The sequence below is a fragment of the Harpia harpyja genome, chromosome Z, assembly GCF_026419915.1.
Source record: "Harpia harpyja isolate bHarHar1 chromosome Z, bHarHar1 primary haplotype, whole genome shotgun sequence".
Classification (NCBI taxonomy): Eukaryota; Metazoa; Chordata; class Aves; order Accipitriformes; family Accipitridae; genus Harpia; species Harpia harpyja.
The window spans coordinates 50496191-50514813 of record NC_068969.1 but is presented as its reverse complement, the minus strand read 5'-3'; the positions used below and the strand labels follow the sequence as shown (position 1 = coordinate 50514813).

At 41.1% G+C, this 18623-nt stretch overlaps 1 long non-coding RNA gene across 1 annotated transcript; it reads right to left on the bottom strand.

The window, feature by feature from the left end:
- Nucleotides 1-2797: 2797 nt before the first annotated feature.
- On the bottom strand, nucleotides 2798-4373 carry LOC128137533 (uncharacterized). Its single transcript, XR_008233721.1, has 2 exons — nucleotides 4294-4373; nucleotides 2798-3781 (listed from the first exon to the last, which is right to left on the bottom strand). It is a non-coding gene; the product is annotated as an uncharacterized LOC128137533 (long non-coding RNA).
- Nucleotides 4374-18623: the final 14250 nt, after the last annotated feature.

Below are 18623 nucleotides of genomic sequence, written 5' to 3'. Positions count from 1 at the left end.
ACCTGAAAGAGTGATTGTGCATGACTTCTCCTGTGCTCTCTGCCCTTGCAAATACGTTCGCCTGTTTGTCATAGCTGGCACTTGTGGTCTTTTGGCTAGTCAGTTCAACACTTAGTTCAGAGGCATGTTTTCTTTCTCCAAAGTTGTCAAAAGAACTTGTGGTAGTCAGTGATCTACATCTGTATCTCAGTCAGGTTCTGGATGGACAGGCCAGAGAAAAGAAGCCACTGGGAAGAGCTCTGCTGAACTCAGGCGGCTTTGGATCGAGTCTTCAGTGAGTGGATAGCAAGAAAAGAGAAATGACATCTTAATTCTAATTTTGAGTGAAGAAAGCAGGTTATTAGGTCATGACAGTCAGCTATCTGATGGGAATTGCTCTTTCATGCTTTGTGGAGTTCCACATAGCTTTTTATCTAGGGGGCATGCACAATTCATGAGCAGCTGAAACAAATGAAGACAAAATTTAACAGGCAAATTTTAACAAACAGAATAGAGAAGACATCAAAATATAAAAGACTATGACACAGTAATAACTGAAAAATAATAGAATAACAATATAATAGCAGAGGCAGCCATTCCCTGCTATTAATCATGGCTGTAGTTTTGAATATTAATAAACCCAAATAGCTACTTTTGTTAATTCAGACTCTATCTTTTAGAAAGGGATTTCTGTCACCAAAGACAAAATCAGTTTTCAGCTGTAACTCCTTTGTTGGTCTGGGAAGCTGTCTCAGTCCACTTTCAGTCTTTCATCTCTTTTGCCAGCTTGATCAGATGTGACTGACAGCTCCTGTCTGAGATTGTAGGGTGGGATCAGTGAGACCAATGAACCCCGCTTCAGGGTTCCTGAATTCTACCCAGTAGTTGTGAAACAGGTATGGATTTGCCAGAATTGGCTTATAAATGTGGTACTAGAGGAGGAAAGAGGAAAAGAACAGGCTGTGAAAATCTGAGCTTTCAAAAAACATCCCGTCACAGCAGAGGGAGGGAGGGAGGAAGGGAATGGGACTGTGGATTTTGAGAACCACCACGTAGATTGCTGCAGAGCTTGGAGTCCTCTGGGAGATATGACGGCCAAACAAATTGCCCCACTTCAGGAGAGGCCAAATAGCTCCTGAGCCAGTGTGCATCTGTGGGGAGCAGCTCAGGTAAGCAGGAGTCTACTTTAGGCTGTGCCTAAAATGTACTTGTGGTAAATGATACCAGAACCATGGGAAATAAACCAGCAATGCTCCATAGACAGCTGAGTTCTGCACGCATATCAAGCCCTGAATTTTGGTAGATTCAAAACCAGCCCACCCCATCCCATTGCCTGCTATAGGTAGGCAAGGTTAGTATTTATGGTTAGAGTCCCATTTAACTTATAATCTGATGGGCATCAAATAGGTTCCTTGGATCAGAACTCTTTCAGGTCAAGAAGTGAGCCTCTAGAGCTGTGAAGAAAATAAAAGTCTACAGAAAAACCGTGAGCTGAAAGCAATCTTTCTGACCCTCCAGAGAACTGAAACAATTGTAGTGAAAGGAGTCAAGTGCTACATCCATCTCAATAGACCAGAACTGCAACCTAATAATGAACATTTAAATCTCTGCAACTGTAAGCCAACCACTTCAATGGGAACGTCTCATTCGTCTCCAGGCAAAAATTTCCCAGATACTAAAACCTCCATTTCTTTCCCCAAACAACTGCTCCAATTCAGCTGTTAAATATTAAAACAGAGATCTGCAGGGAGTTGCCTGTCAAAAATGTGGGGACAGAGAAAAGCAGGAGTAATTGAACGGGGACACTGTGCTGCGAGCTGAACAGCCCGGGCAATGAGCACTGCCTGATGTCTCTGCCAGCCAAGGACAGCTGGCGGGTGCTGTGAGAAGGCCTGTTCCTGCTGGAGTCGTCTGAATTTACTGTATGGGCTTTGTACACAGCTTTTGATTTTTATCTTCTTGACAAGCTGGATGTGTCGGGAATATCCCTAGTGAAAGACACATGAAGGTTTGAGTGTTTACTTTGCAAACTCTTACATGCAAACTATGAGTAATTTTTTCCAAATTAAATTTGGTTTTTTAAGTATTTTCCTCCCTCGTAAATAAACAATAGATTTGTTGTTATCATTCACATTGTTTCCCCCAAACAAGGGATCCTAAAGCAGGATCTAAACATTAACATTAGCATATAACATGCTACAATATCCTGCTGTGAAAGCCTAGCCATCCACAGAAACATTTCAGGGCCTGACCCCTCAGTCTTGATTCACAGGGGCTATCCCTTCTCATACAAGCAATCCCATTCAGCTGACAGAATGATACCAGTTTAATACTAAATATTTGCTGCTGCTTTATTTTTTTTTTTTTAAATGTAAAATCTTGCTTTATTGCTGTTTTCACAGGTACTACGTCAGGAAATGGACGAAAGCAAAAATGTAACATTTTGGACTTTTTAATAAGTGTTTATTTTTGTAACGCTGTTCTGCTGATGCTTTCTTGATTTATGCTGTAACTTAGATATAAATGTAGCAGTGCTGAGGCAGTACAGTACAGGACAAGTGATCAACAAAGCCTAGAAATATTTTAACATATTTTTCGCGCTGTGAAATGTGATAGTGATGGCATGGAAGCCTGGGTCCCGAAAATATTTTCTGAATGTCTCTGTGCTCTTTCATGTTTTAACAACTGGTATGCCATTAAATATTTTCTTAAGATTATTTTCTTAACATTCTATATTCTGTATTAATATTCTATATAGAAATATTCTTAAGAATATTTTCTTAAGCCGCTCAGCTTTAGGTAGAGAAACACAAGGGGGCACTTTAGTCCACTTATTTATTCAAACTGGTATCAAGGGGAACCGTCTCCACTACTCTGACCCCTTAAAGAGTTAAGCCAATGAAAAGGCATTTTTAACACTTTTCTTTCTTGCCTAACAGAACAAAACCACAGAGCATTTGTAAAACCACCAGAGGTGGTGAACTAGGCAAGGATATGAAAAGAGAGAGGATCAGGAAGAAAATGCATGCTGTGCCTTGGGGATGGAAGTTGCCTCCGGTGATCATGCCTATTTGAGCTGCAGTCTGAAACACTGGAATTAAGCACTGGTAGTTATAGGCAACATGTAGAAAACAACTTAGAAAAGGGTTTAGAAAATTATGTTGCTGATTAGGTGACTTGCTTCCCTTTAGGTCAAAATCAGGCTGGGAGTACTAAACTTCTGGAAATGTAAGCACATGAAGTATAAAATCAAGACTTTTTTTAGATCTTTTAAATGAAACTTAGGCACAAAGTTGAAGCTGGAGGTCCAGTAGCAGTCATTCTGCAGTGGAAGTTCTCCTTACCTTCTGAGTTGGACAGTGATTATGAAAATGGGGTTGTTCTAGTGAGTGTAGCTATATTCAGCTGCAGAACGGCTGCTATATTCGTCGGTTAATGCGTAAAGATTAAAAAAAAAAGCCCCGGGACAGGGTGCAAGGACAATGGCAGTAAACTGTTGCCTCAGGCGCCAAGATTTTCATTTTGCCGCCTGTAATCAGATACCGTCAGCAGCACCGCACAACCAGAAAATTCCTTTAACCCTCCAGCAAGCTTTATGATATATGTTGTTCTTCAAAGCAGTGGATTTCACATCTTTTCCTTTTTTCTCTTTCTCATCCCCATTTTCAGCCTTTATTATTCTGGAGCAAAAAGGGATGTTCCAGGCTCCCTGAGGCTCTGTTGTCCTTCATTATGCTTCTGTACTGCGAGGAACGTTTTGCTGATAGCGATATTCCCAAGGCCCCATTCTTTCACTGTCTCACTACAAAAACATGAGTTTCAAGTTAGTAGCTGGGCAGACTTGTATTAAGTATTTAGTTGTATAGCTACCTGCCACAATGTGTTGCATGCCTTATTAGGCCGTGGTCATGAAAGGTTATGTCATCTATCTCCAACACCCCTGTGCTCCTTCCTCCCACAGTTTGGGTGCATTTCTCTCTGGATAATAGCACTCACTCTTTGTAGATGAATTACTGTTTCTGAATTTGATTAGATTTATTGACAAGGAATCACTGAGTGTTTGTAGAAGAATTTCATCATTTTCTGGCTGCTCCTCAAGACCTACCATACCGCCAAAGGATTCTTCTGAGGACCAGAAAGGAAGACAACTTGACAGTTGCTCAAAGGAACTGGAGGCTAAACTGCATAGGATGCAGTGGATTGCCTCTCATCAGTTCTCATTGGTATTGGTATTTGCATGGCAATGAGTGAACAAATTTGAAAGTGATATAACACATGCTCTTACTAGTTTAGATTCCCTAAAAATCCACTTACCTCATTTATTGGATGTGTGTATGATGTATCTTGAATATAAGTCGATCCATTGACAAGCTTGTTTCCTTAGTTCAAGCTGTAGAGACATATGAAGGGACTGTTTGAGTGATAAAGGTTACCAGTTCAATTCCTAGTGTCAGCTGGGTTGAAGATACATCATATATCACAGCAGCAATATGACATGTAGTGTTTTTAATTGAAGAATCTCTTGAATACTAAGCAGTGTGTAGTGAAGTCAAAGGGAACTATAAACCAAAGTAAAAAGACCTAATTTATTCCTCATTACACAGCAATTCTAAATGCAAGCATATATGGCAAGGCACCAAGGAATATATTTCTTACAACTGAAAGATTCAGAGATGAGTTGCTATTAATTTTTTGGAACATTAAACTCTTGTATGTAATAAACCATCTCTCTCTATATAATTATGAACATCTGTAGAAAAAATTGCTAAATTACAAAAGTGTTAAATTTCTTAGGCACAATATTGACCTGAGAAATTCTTTTTAGCCTGTGAGATTCAGTCTAGTTTTATTTATATTGTTTATGAAGTGGCCAAGACCAAGTTTGTAATGGAACCCCACTAAGATGATAAATTCACACCCGGAAGGGAATAACTTTTAAACCTGTGTTATTGAAATTGATTAGAGTGCCCATGGTACACAGGGTGTTTTTTGAAGCATGCTGCACTTGGCTGAGAATCTTTTGTTAGTGCTGGTAAGCTAATTGGAGCTGAGTTGCCAAAGGCCAGAGTGAGACAGGGGCATGACCCTTAGCTCTGAAATTACAGGCAGGGTGGTGTATGTTACTATGACACATTTCTTAGTGTTCAGTTAGGGTGAAAACTAGCTAGCATACAAAAAATACTGTTAAGCTATTGTATCTATAATACAGGCATACACACTGTATGTATATTATACACAGATAGAAAGTAAGTATGGTGATGCATATATACGCTATATATAACACAATATTTTAGCTGTAATGCCATTGTGCTATTTTGGTGTCAGACAAAAACCCCACAAAACTAAAAACGTTTTGGAAAGCAATCCTGTGGGTGTTAACGGCCTTTGTAATGGAACACGTTCATTTGGCTTACGGATCACCTCAATCCTCTCTGCACAGCTATAGGGGAATAAAAGAAGATGTGAATCTAAGAAGATACTGTCATAGCAGGGCGTATAGGAGTATTGTGTTAACAGCGGACATGCATATGTTCACATTTTCATGCTGGTATAAGAATGGCTGGTACGTATTAGTTATTAAAATTTGCTTAATTTATGTTGCAAAATAAAGTATAAAATATTAAATGGGAGAAAGGTCTAATCTTGGTTCATTATAAAAGTGTATATTGCAGAGTTTACGAATGGAACTATAAATTAAATAATTGGTAAAACTTTTGTATTTAGGTAAAGCCTGCTTTCCATATTCCTTTGGAAAGTGGATGGGATTGCTTTTATCCATCCTTTACAAGAAGATGGGGCCGTCATTCATTCAGCCCATTCATGCTTTGAGATCTAACAAAGTCATGAGGGATTTGCAGGTGATCAGGGCAATGCATGCCAATGCCTATGTTTGCAGTCCATGAAGACTTGTACTTTGCCGTGCCTCTGCTGCACTGACAGCTGAACTCTTTCTGGCCTTTCCCTGTGCTGCTCCCAGGACTTTCACAGCCACCCTGCAGGTCAGGAGAATTTGAGGCCTTTATATTGTTTGCATTGCTGTGCCAACACAGTTACATAGGCGGGCAGGGAACATGCCACAGGCACCCCTGTTCTGTCTTGCGCTTCTCTCTGGCTTGCTCTTGCTTGCCCTTTCCAGTAGTCACAAACCTGCAGGTTCATGGCCAGCAGACTTACTGAAATTCAAGAGAAAGCTGAAGAGTAGCAAAAAGGCCAGAAGGCAGCAGGGCCAGCAATTGCGAAAACCTAATTTATTTCTTTGACTCTGTCACCAGCTATCTGTGTAACCTTGAGGAGGTTGTTTTTATCACTTAGCCTCTGAGAAAAAAAGTGAAGAGGACTGCAGAACGGCTGGCTCAAGAGATGCGATAGCGTGAGCCCTTGTGCAGAGGCAGTGTGATTGTTATCACCAAACTCTTTGGGTAGCACAGACGCCCCCATCGATTGCTGGAGTCAGGAGTCGGAAATGATGGGCTCAGGGCAGGGCTGATGTTGATTAATTGCAGCTTGCAGCAGTGCAGCCCTGTGCCAGTGGGGCCCCACGGCACGGTGACCTGCAGTGGACAGCTTCCTGCGGTGGATGGCTTCCCTTGCTGGCAAGGAGATGGAGCGGCGGGCTCACGGGCGTGGCGGGTGCTGCACTTAATTATGTCCAGGCCGATTGCCACAAAGTAATAGGATTAAAAAGCAAACCCACTGATGCGTACTGATACTCAAACAACTTTGTCACACCACATCTGGGAGTTACCTGACTTGACAGAAGTGCCAGAGGTAATAAGCTGAGGATTTTTGCAAGTATTTTCTTCCTTTGCCTTACTAGTTAACATACGAACCTCTAGAAGCTGCAGTAGCATGGTGTTCTGCTGCTACGTTGCACTGTCACCGAGGTGTCCCTGAGAACAGATGAATATTAAGACAGGCATTGCTTTTCCTGAGTAGTCTCCCTGCAAGACCCGAGGAGCGGAGGGCTTGCCTCTGCCTGGCCCCACAGCCGTGCCCTGGCTCTGTGACCCTTTGGAGCTGACACGGCAGCGAGCAGAGGTTTGGCTCCTCTGGAGAAAAGCTGTACCCTTAGCAGCTTGGCACACTCGTTTAGGATGCTGTAGAAGATGGAGTTTGGGTGGAAAGATAAGCTGACACTGCCGTTAGCTTTCAGCTAACAAAATCAAGGTGCTCATAAATTATCTTCTCAGTAGCGAGGCCACATGAATGGATTCAAGTACCACTACATTTGAGCTACGCTTTTTTTAAAAACCAGAGGAGGGTTTTAAAGACCTCCACATGGAGGTCTTTCTCCGTACCCTGGGAAAGCCATCCGGCCTGTCTCGGCCACCCAGGCTGAGGAGGGCGACCCTGGGCCTGGCCTTCCCCTCTGGGTCAGGGCAGAGGGGCCCACAGTGTTACATTTTAAAAGAAGTCAAATCTGATTACAACGGAAATATTAGGAATATAGAGTTGTGGGGTGTAACCATAGTAGATAAAGAACTTAAAGAATGTGCAGTACTGTACTTTTAGCTGATTATTGTTGGCTTGTATTTTCTTTCAAGAAGCCAAGAAGATTCGCTTCTTGAAAACTCCCTACCTTTCCCATTTTGATAACAAACTGAAAGACCAATCATTGAAAAGGTTGGATTTCAAAAGAGAACATAGTATACATTTTTATGCAAACTAATATAGATAGTGATGAGAATCATACTGCGCAGAATCAGCTAAAGGAGGTCAAGAAGCGGACAAGTGAGGAAGACTATGAAAGACCACCAGAGGGCTTCTGAAGACCACCAGAGACCTTTGCTGCACCTGCGTGAAGAGACATATACATATGCTAATGATTTACTGGAAAGTTGATGATTATGTATAACATTTCCCAGAAACTTAATGAATATGTATAACAGGTGTGTATTTAACTGTATCGTTAGACAAGACAGGTGCACACGATAGGTGGAGCGATCCCCCGTGTGCCCAGCGCTGCAATAAAGGAGTGCCTGCTTCTTAACTTCTCATTGCTGTTAAGGAGTTTTATTCCGGATTTCGGCAACAGTTTTGGCACCCCAGATGGGACCTTGCGAGTGAGACTGGACGAGATCGAGTGGTGATCGAACTCCAGCCGGCACCGAGGGATTCTCGGGGGGGAACCATCGCTCTCGACTCGCAAAGCTCCTCGCAACGTTCCCTGGAGAAAGGGTAAGGCACTTCTTCTCTGGAATCTGTTCGGATAGCCTGCCCGTAAGGCGCGGCGAAAGCTTCGCAGGGTTGGGGCTCAGAGGGTACCCGTCTGTGGAGAAGCCTAGGCGTCTGCCCGTAAGTCATAAGCGAAAGCTATTGCTGAGTTGGACATCTGTGTATCTGGGATAAGTCTACCTGTAAGTCATAAGCGAAAGCTATTGCTGGGTTGGACATCTGTGTATCTGAGACAATTGTCATTTGCATTTATTTGGTATTTGATACTTGGTATTTGATATTTGGTATTTGATATTTGATATTTGGTTATTAATATTTGGAACTTTGATAATTGATATTTGATGTATTTGGTAATTGATATATAAGCATAATGGCATTAGCCAAATTATTTAAGAGTAAGAAAGAGTATGGGAAATATAACCACTGATGAAAAGATACCAAAAACATCACCATTGGGATGTTTATTGGCACATTGGAGTGAATTACATGATGATTTATGTAAAAGTCAAATGATTGAATATTGCAATCATTGGTGGCCTTTGTATGTTTTGGAAGATCAAGAAAAATGGCCAACAAATGGAACTTTAAGTTATAATACTATATTACAGTTAATGTTATTTTGTAGGAGAGAGGGTAAATGGAGTAAAGTGCCATATGTGGATCTGTTTTTTTATTTGAGGCAGAAAACGGATTGGCAAAAAAAAAAAAAAAATACAAGTTAATTAGTCGAGACAATTTAGTGATAACATTAACTTCAGAAAATAAGAAAACTAAGAGTTGTTGTTCAGCTTGTGATATTAGAAAAAGATACATTAAATGTATGGTACCAAAAGAAGATAAAATGGAACTAGAATTAGAAATAACCCCACCAAGGGAGGAGCAGGATCTCTCTCCCTCACATTCACGGGAAAGGAGTATTGAGTCAGGGAGAATAATTTATTGGATAGTACTGAAAAACAGATGGTAATAAAACTGGAAAAACACAAGCAGAGGCAACACTTATGAATGGAATGCTTTCTGGAACTTTGGAACAGAGTTTTCCTTCGAGAGATCCCCAGTGGGATCCAAATGACCCTGTACACAGGAGAAGGTTAACTCGATATCAAAAATAGGTATTGTATGAAATAAAACATGCAATGCCGAAAGCTTTGAATTGGTCTAAATTATATGAAATAAATCAAGATAAAAATAAATCTCTCTCTGTGTTTTTGGAAAAATTGAAGGAAACCACTAAAAATATACTGATTTGAAACTGGAGACAGAAGCAGAACAACAATTGGCTTCGATTTTTTTTATGAAGCAGTCAACACCTGATATAAGGCAAAAAGTCCAAAAATTGGAAGGAGAGGATTCAAGAAATTTAAATAAAATGTTAGAAACAGCATGGAAAGTCTATAATAATTAAGAGAAGAAAGAAAAAACAAAAAAAAAAAAAAGAAAAAAAAGATCAGAGACAGTAGATTAATAGCTGTCTTAACAGGGAATGCAGCAAGAGGAAGAAGACGAGCTCGGGGAAGAGGAAGTTTTAGAAACTTTGGTAACTGGGAACCTAATACACCCCTCGGAATGAATCAGTGTGCATATTATAAGGAAGATGGAGATTGGAAAAGGGATTGCCCCAAAAGGCAAATAAGTCAACAAGAGGCTACAAAAATGATGACTTTAAATGAATGAAAGAGACCGGAGGGGAACCCAGCTGAACCTCTGGTTACAATTAAGCTGGGAAATGATAAAGTTGAATTTTTAGTTGATACGGGAGCAGTATATTCTGTTTTGAATACTTACAAAGGGAAATTGGAAAATAAAACAGCGAACATAATTGGAGCGACTGGGAAACAGGAAAATAGACCATTCTTTCAACCCCTTGATTTAAAATTTGGAAATAAAACAATTACACATGAATTTTTGTATGTACCAGAATGTCCGATACCCCTGTTGGGTCGAGATTTGTTATCCAAATTGAATACACAGATAGCTTTTGAGGGAGAAGAAATTCTTTAAAAGATACCAGAATCAAAGACAGGAGAAATATTGATGATACAGGAGAAGGTTAAGATTCAGGAGATGCCACAAGAAGTTGATGATGCTGTGATCCCTACAGTTTGAAACACAGAGATACCTGGAAAATCTAAAATGACACAACCTGTAAAAGTAGAACTGAAGGAAAATGTGAAACCAGTGAAATTAAAACAGTATCCAGTTAAACCTGAGGCTAGATTGAGAATCAAGAAATTAATTGATAAATTTTTGGAATATGGAATCTTAGAGGAGTGTGAATCTGAATATAATACTCCAATTTTACCAGTGAAAAAGCCATCAGGAGAATATAGATTAGTACAGGATCTGAGGGCAATAAATCAGATAGTGAAAGACATACATCCTGTAGTGGCCAATCCATATACACTTTTAACAACTCTAGGGGAGAATCACCAGTGGTTTACAGTGCTTGATTTAAAAGATGCTTTCTTTTGTATACCCCTGGAAGAAGGAAGTCGAAAAATTATTTGCTTTCGAGTGGGAAAATCCAAAAACAGGACGAAAAACACAATTGACATGGACAAGATTGCCACAAGGATTCAAGAACAGTCCAACAATTTTTGAGAACCAATTAGCAAAAGAACTTGAGATGTGGAAACGAGATGGTCCCAAACCTGGACATTTACTCCTACAGTATGTAGACGACATATTGATAACAACAGAGGAGAGACCAGCGTGTATAAAGGTAACAATTGATCTTTTAAACTTTTTGGGGTTAAGCGGATACAAAGTCTCTAGAACTAAGGCCCATATACCAAAACAGACTGTGATATATCTGGGTTTTGAAATCTCACAAGGGCAAAGACAGTTGGGAACAGACCGCAAAGAAACAATTTGCAGTATCCCGGAGCCGAGAAATACCCACGAATTGAGAACCTTCTTGGGAATGACTGGGTGGTGTCGGCTATGGATAATGAACTATAGTCTGTTGACTAAACCTTTATATGAAGCTCTTAAAGGTCCACCATTTGAATGGGGTCCAGATCAGCAGAGAGCTTTCAAGAATCTAAAACAGGCCCTGATGACAGCACCAGCCCTGGGACTTCCGGATCTGACTAAAGACTTCCAGTTATTTGTACATGAGAAACAACACATTGCACTGGGAGTGCTGACTCAGAAGATGAGAAGTTGGAAACGACCAGTTGGATACTTTTCCAAACAATTAGACTTTGTAAGTAAAGGCTGGCCTGCTTGTTTGAGAGCAGTAGCAGCCACTGTGATGATAATACAGGAGGCCCGAAAATTGACTTTGGGAAGGATGATGGTGGTATATGTACCACATATGGTGATATCAGTGTTAGAACAAAAGGGGGACCATTGACTCTCCCCAAACAGAATGATGAAATATCAGGTAATTTTGATGGAGCAAGATGATGTACTTTTGAAAACCACTAATTTGACTAATCCTGCAGTCTTTTTAAGTTCTATACAGGAAGAAGGACAACTGGAACATGATTGCCTGACTACCATTGAGTATGTATATTCCAGTCAAGAGGATCTGAAGGATGTACCTATGGACAATCCAGACTGGGAATTGTACACAGATGGTAGCAGCTTTGTTGAAAATGGAATCCGCTATGCAGGATATACGGTAACAACTGAAAAATCAGTTATAGAAGCCAATGCTTTACCAAACACAGCTTCAGCTCAGAAGGCTGAACTAGTGGCTTTGACAAGGGCTCTAGAATTGAGTGAAGAAAAGAAAGTGAATATTTGGACTGATTCGAAATATGCATTTGGCGTGGTCCATGTCCATGGGATTTTATGGAAGGAAAGAGGACTATTATCCTCTCAGGGGTCCAACATTAAATATAAAGAGGAGATTTTACATTTACTACAAGCAGTTCGGAAACCAACTGCAGTAACAATCATGCACTGTAAAACACATCAATCAGGGAATATAAAAGAGATTGTAGGGAACAGATTAACAGATAAATCAGCTAAGGAAACAGCCAAAAGGAATACCTTACAAATGGCATTAATTCTTACAAAAACTATTGTAATACCAAAGGAAAAAACCTAAATATTCAGAAGAGGATGAGAAATTGGGAAGATTATTAAATGCAAGGAAAAATTTGAAAGAATGGTCAGTGACATACAATTTTACTAAGATTGTAAGATGTGACTTTTCCTATTCGGCCCCGATCACGTCTCACCAACTTTTGCAATCTAACTACATGTTGATTCATGAATTACTACCTATACCCATCGGAATGAATCTCGCTTTGGTAAAACAGTTACTACAACACAAGGATCTAGTTGAGATTTTAGAAAAAATTAGGGAAAATGGACAAAAAAAACCCCCTTAATAACTGTTCATAACAATGTGAAAGAAATACACCGAATTTTTGAAAGAGTGCAAAAAGATGTAGAACATAAATGGTGGGACACACTTTTCGGATGGTCACCTACTGCTACAGGCATCCTGAACAAGTTGTGTCACCCCATCGTGGTTCTTTTGATATTGGTTTTGATCAGTTTGACTCTGTCAGCAATATTATATATCCTAACTTGGAGAATGATGAATCGGCTAACACGTTTGACTCGTGAAACTTCTTTTAATCACATGATCGTCCAAGCTGTTGCAAAACAACAAAATGAACAAAGAAACCCAGAACCTCCTCCAATATATAGTAACTGATCAGTAGAATTATAGTGAAAGTATTGAAGTGATTTTCAAAACTTTCAAAGGGGGGAAATGTTACATTTTAAAAGAAGTCAAATCTGATTACAACTGAAATATTAGGAATATAGAGTTGTGGGGTGTAACCATAGTAGATAAAGAACTTAAAGAATGTGCAGTACTGTACTTTTAGCTGATTATTGTTGGCTTGTATTTTCTTTCAAGAAGCCAAGAAGATTCGCTTCTTGAAAACTCCCTACCTTTCCCATTTTGATAACAAACTGAAAGACCAATCATTGAAAAGGTTGGATTTCAAAAGAGAACATAGTATACATTTTTATGCAAACTAATATAGATAGTGATGAGAATCATACTGCGCAGAATCAGCTAAAGGAGGTCAAGAAGCGGACAAGTGAGGAAGACTATGAAAGACCACCAGAGGGCTTCTGAAGACCACCAGAGACCTTTGCTGCACCTGCGTGAAGAGACATATACATATGCTAATGATTTACTGGAAAGTTGATGATTATGTATAACATTTCCCAGAAACTTAATGAATATGTATAACAGGTGTGTATTTAACTGTATCGTTAGACAAGACAGGTGCACACGATAGGTGGAGCGATCCCCCGTGTGCCCAGCGCTGCAATAAAGGAGTGCCTGCTTCTTAACTTCTCATTGCTGTTAAGGAGTTTTATTCCGGATTTCGGCAACAACAGGGCTGAGGGAAGTTTAACGCCAAGTTGTAAAGGTTTTTAACAGGCTCGTGGTCTTGGCTGGCAGGCTGCGCTTGGTGTGGTTGGGTGGGGGCAGCAGGGGAAAGCTGTTGCTGTGGGGGAAACTAAGGGGCATGGGCGTGCTGGGGCAGCACGCTTTCCCAAACCTCTGGGAGGGGAGGCGGGGGAGAAAATGGCAGCGCTTCCCCTGTGGAGAGGGGACAGCTACTTCAGCCATCGCCACAGGACAGGGTCAGCCGCCTTGAAAACAGAGAGAGTCATTTTGCCGGTTAATGAGCTGTTAATGAAGTCTGTCAAATGCAGACCTTTCCTCTCCCCCAAAAAACCCCAACCAAAGGAAAACAAGGCAAAGAAGTAGATACCTGCTTTGTGAAGGAAGTCCCGCAGGTTAGGGGAAATTGTGCAGGGAGAAGGAAGCATGCTGACTGTCTTGCAGTCACCTTGTGTGAGAGACTGAAAGAGTGAATGTCTCAAACATTGTGGTGGGGCAAGTTCTGCTTAAAGACAAACCCTGCACAGCAAGGAACCAAGGTGAAAAGCCCATCAGCTCAGACATCAGCAACAGGAGGGGGAGGGCGTGCTGGAGGGTGCGCAGCTCCCTGTTCTGATACAAAGATCAAACAATGGCCCTGTCTGCAGGGGAGGAGAGGTTACTCCACAAACGACCCCCAGGCCCAAAGGCTCACAAACTGCTCATTAACCTGACGAGTTCGGGTGCCCGCCCAAAGGAGGGGCAAGGATGATAAAAGGACACCACCAACTGAAGCCCCGGGTGCGCAAGCCCACCGGGACTGGACCCCTCGGCCGACTGGACACCTCGGCTGACTGAACCAACGCTGGACCCAGGACCGGTGAAATCTTTCTCTCTTCCTTTTTCTCTCTCTGTCTTCTTCTCTCTTTCCTTTTTTTTCCTTTTCCACAATCCCTACACCTCATCTGTTTCAAGATATAAACCGTTGACCAAGTCTGAGACTAAGAGTAGATCCAGCCGCCCCTAGACCCTTCTCTGAGGAGGAGTCTGGAAAGCAAGGGGGCCTGCTCTGAACCTCGCGACTCAACGGGGGGGATCTCCTTATTCCCTGAATTGATGTATATGGTTACACGGTTTACAGAAGTAGTCCTATGCCAATTGCTGTTGTGAGAAACCCTGCCACCTACCACCACGCCTCCCCAGTTCAGTTTGCTTTTGTCATGAATAAAATCTTTAACTGATTGTTTGGTGTCGTTTCACCTTAATTTAGCCCGAGGGAATTTCGAATTAAACACAACTCCCTGGTCTGTCCAGTCTGGGTCGTGACACCTTGGCACCTGAGGAAGCGCTATCAAAGCTGCAAGAACCAGGCAGTTGAATGGTCAGGGCATCGAAACTGTAGACTGAATATGAAATTGTGTCATGTTTGTAGAAAGAATCAGCTTTCCAGAGGCATATGGGTGATGACGTCCTGTGGTTCCCAGTGATGTGGGAAAAGTTGGTGTCTAACTTCACAGCATCACTCAGAAATTCAGAATAGTAAGATATTTTCCTTCTCTGTTTGCAGTTTCTCCCACATAATCTCCCCAATCTCTCTCCTTTTTTCTGTGTCCCTGCTAGGTAGGGTTGCATATTAACAGCACTTCACAAAACTTAAGTAATCATTTCTTCAAAGCACTGCTGAGAAGGAGTGTAATACAAAGCAGACACCATAGCTTTTCCTGAAAGGGCTGGGGACTTTTGCTGGTTATTAACTCCATGTGCATGCTGCTTTGCTGTCAGCTGGCCACTGCAGTGGCTACCTGGGCAATACTGTCCTACCAGGTCATCTGGGAGCCTGCAGAGCTTTGATGGGGCTTTGTTAGTGCTAACCAGAGTAGCAGGTGGGGAACCGCTGCATTTTATTGCTAAGCTAATCGTTACTTTTTAAGAGAACAGCTTTTGAAAATTAAAATTCTTAAATGGGTTTTGAATTTTGTCAGGACTGCTATTACCTTCTGTATTAATTGAGTACTAACCGATTCTGAATAATATGCTCATTGATGTTTATCTGCTGATTGGCAGGGCTAGAAATGTACACGTTTTTGGCAGGGTAATAGCTGGGCACTTGCGAATAAACCACAGGCTTCCCACCTGCTGCTAGATGTCTTGTTCCAAAGGGCTATTTCTCACTGATGTACCACTGAACAATGTGGATGGCAGTACCTGGGTACTAAAATAAACTCTCATTTGAATAATGAGTATCCTATTCAACTTGTGCAGCACGGACAGTGAAGGTATAGCAATCCAGCTTGCAAAAACCTGGATGGCCAACAACTGAAATGGGAACTGACCAGATATACAAGCACCACTTTCATACAGAAGCCCTGCTGCATAATATATGCTTCAAATATACTACCCTGAGGAAAACGTAAGGTGTGGGGTTGTTACAAGTTTGGACAAAGGTCCAGGAGCCGACTGTGGTGAATAATTAGAAGTAATTTATTAAGCAAGCGGTAAATAGGCAAAACAGCGCTGGGCGGCTGGGGAGCCACTGCTCTACCAACGGCTCGCAACCCCCCTTCCCGTAGCCACAGTTCTTATAGTCCTCTATTTCCGGTATACGTGTAATTTTCGGTATACGTATCTTCCTTAGTGTACTCCGCGTCTGCGCCGATCTGTTGCTAGGGGGGTCTTTTTCTGCCTCCTGGTGATTGCTGGGATGAAGGCCCCCAAGTCTTCCTCCTGTGACTGCCCTGTGCCCCTCACTTGACACATGCGTGTTTTATTACCTTTTGTAGGCCCCAGGTCTTCCTCCTGTGACCACCCTGGGCCCCTCGCTTGACACATGCATGTTTTACTACCTTTTGTATAAACACAAGGCTTGCACCAACATTGTTTACATTACCGGTTATCTGTAGTTAATGCAAGACCCACTCCTTCCTGTTTCAAGGCCGACATCTGTTTTTTCTACTAACATAAGCAAGATTTGATTAACAAACGCTTATCTATTATCACAGGGTGGAAGGGTGCTGTACTGCTGCATCAGGGCTCACAGACTGCTGTACATGCAGACTTCTACTCAGAAGGGCTACTGTGGATTTTTCTAGATGTGGTTAACCGCTAGGACTCGCTAAGTCCCAAGTAATTGTCTTGGCTGATTGTTATGGCAGGGCTTTTCTTCACAGATAAAGTCCTCCATAAGTAAGCTAGATAAATACTCCAGGTCTTATGACTGTGGGGTTCCTGGTCTTGGCGTTTGCTCAATCTCCTTGAACTTTTGTTTATAGAGACTATCAGTTACTTTTTGTGATTCTTGTATGTCACCGACATTCCCAGGGCTGTCTGTGTTTTTCTGGGTCACTTCCATAGGGATTGCAAAGAGCTGTTCAGTGCCAATGGTGAGGGGTATTTCAACAACCCATCCTGTAATGAGAGGGGGCAATAACAAGCAGCCCTACACCCTTTTTTGGAACACTTCCTGGTGACCTGGAACATGAGTTGAGGATACAGTGGTGGTCTTATTAACAACAGTAATTACTTAATCTGTCATTCAGCAGTGGCATTCTGAGGCACTTTTCAGCCTTGATTTGGCTCCAAGCCCAAGGGGCCATCTTGTCTGTCCTGAGTCCCTGGTAGCAATTTTTTTTGGGGATACTACCTGTAGAGAAACTATTTCTTTAAAAAGGCTTAGTGCCTATAGCATAGTTCAGCAGATAAAAAACACCTAATTAAATGAATTATGCCAGTAAATTTTCAAGAAGAGCTGTGGTGTAGAGACTATGGTATGCACAGCAGGGAGTACTAGGAATACCCGGTTAATGATTTGTAGCTGGTTAACCATGTCTGTTTTTCTTCCAGTTCCAGGAGATTTAAATACAAGGAACTTGTGTTTAATGCAAACATGTATTTTTGATTATGCACTGTAGTTATTCTTATTACTATGGGGAATAATAGGCAGGTGTATCAATTGCAGCTGATGTAAGATGATGCAGTAATAAAAGATTAAAAAAAATGAACAAGAATCAAAACAAAAGAAGCAATTTGGCTTGGGATTCATGCATGCATTCAAAAATTATTCAGTATGAGGATGTACCAAAAGTCTTAACAAATACCTTTTCTGATACATTATAGCCTTTCTTGGAGGTTTAACAACGCCAGTCTTCCTGTTTTGTTTTGTTTTGTTTGCACATTTATGATTCAGTAAAATGGACAAAGAATTGAGCAGTCAACACACCTGAAGTGTGTTGTAGTAGTAGTAATGAAGTTTTTAAAATATACTATACAAAAAAATACACAGCATTCCTCTGACCAGATGTCCAAACATTAACTTAAGCAACTTGCCAATCATAAAACTTTATGAAATGAGGGCTAGTGTTGTTAGGTTATTGTCTATGGGGCAGCCTGCTAGGCGACAAGTGCAAGATAATAAAAGCAGGACAAGGGAACGATTCGAAAGGTCAGACTTGCATTGCAGGAAACTGACTCAATACCTGGTATTATTTTTAAATTTGGAAATGTAACTTAAAATTCACAAAGACAAAAGTATTCTGCAAACTGAACTAGTTTCCTGCCTGATTCCAACTCCATGCACAGTACAGGGAAGAGGGACGTTTCATTTTGTCTCCCTTTCTAAAGAAAATCAAACTGGGAGAGGTAATTCTGACCCACTACAATCAAAAAGTACTGGCATTTGGAGAAAAATGGGGAGCTTACATGATTTACAGTCTGCACGTCACTTGGTCATTAGCATTGTTTTTAAATATTCCAGAAGATGTTGTATTTATTAAGGGTTTCTATTATAATCACACCTATTTTATCTTTCTTTCTGTATTTTGAGAACTCACTTGCTGTGTGGTAAAAGCTGAATACCTCTTAGCTGGAAATGTGGTCAGATGTTTACATATTGATATGTGAAGTCCGTAAGTTATTTAACAGAGAAGGAGAAAGAAATAAAGAATCTATGTGTGGAGGAGAGAGAGCACAAACTTTAAGTTGAAAGGATGGTTTTGAAAGTAAAGCAGTCACTTCAGGATGATGGTTGGTAGTAGGTATGGGTGTGTTTTCTCTGTTTCATTTGCCTTGAATGCAAAAAGGACAAATCAAACTATTTTTAAAATGT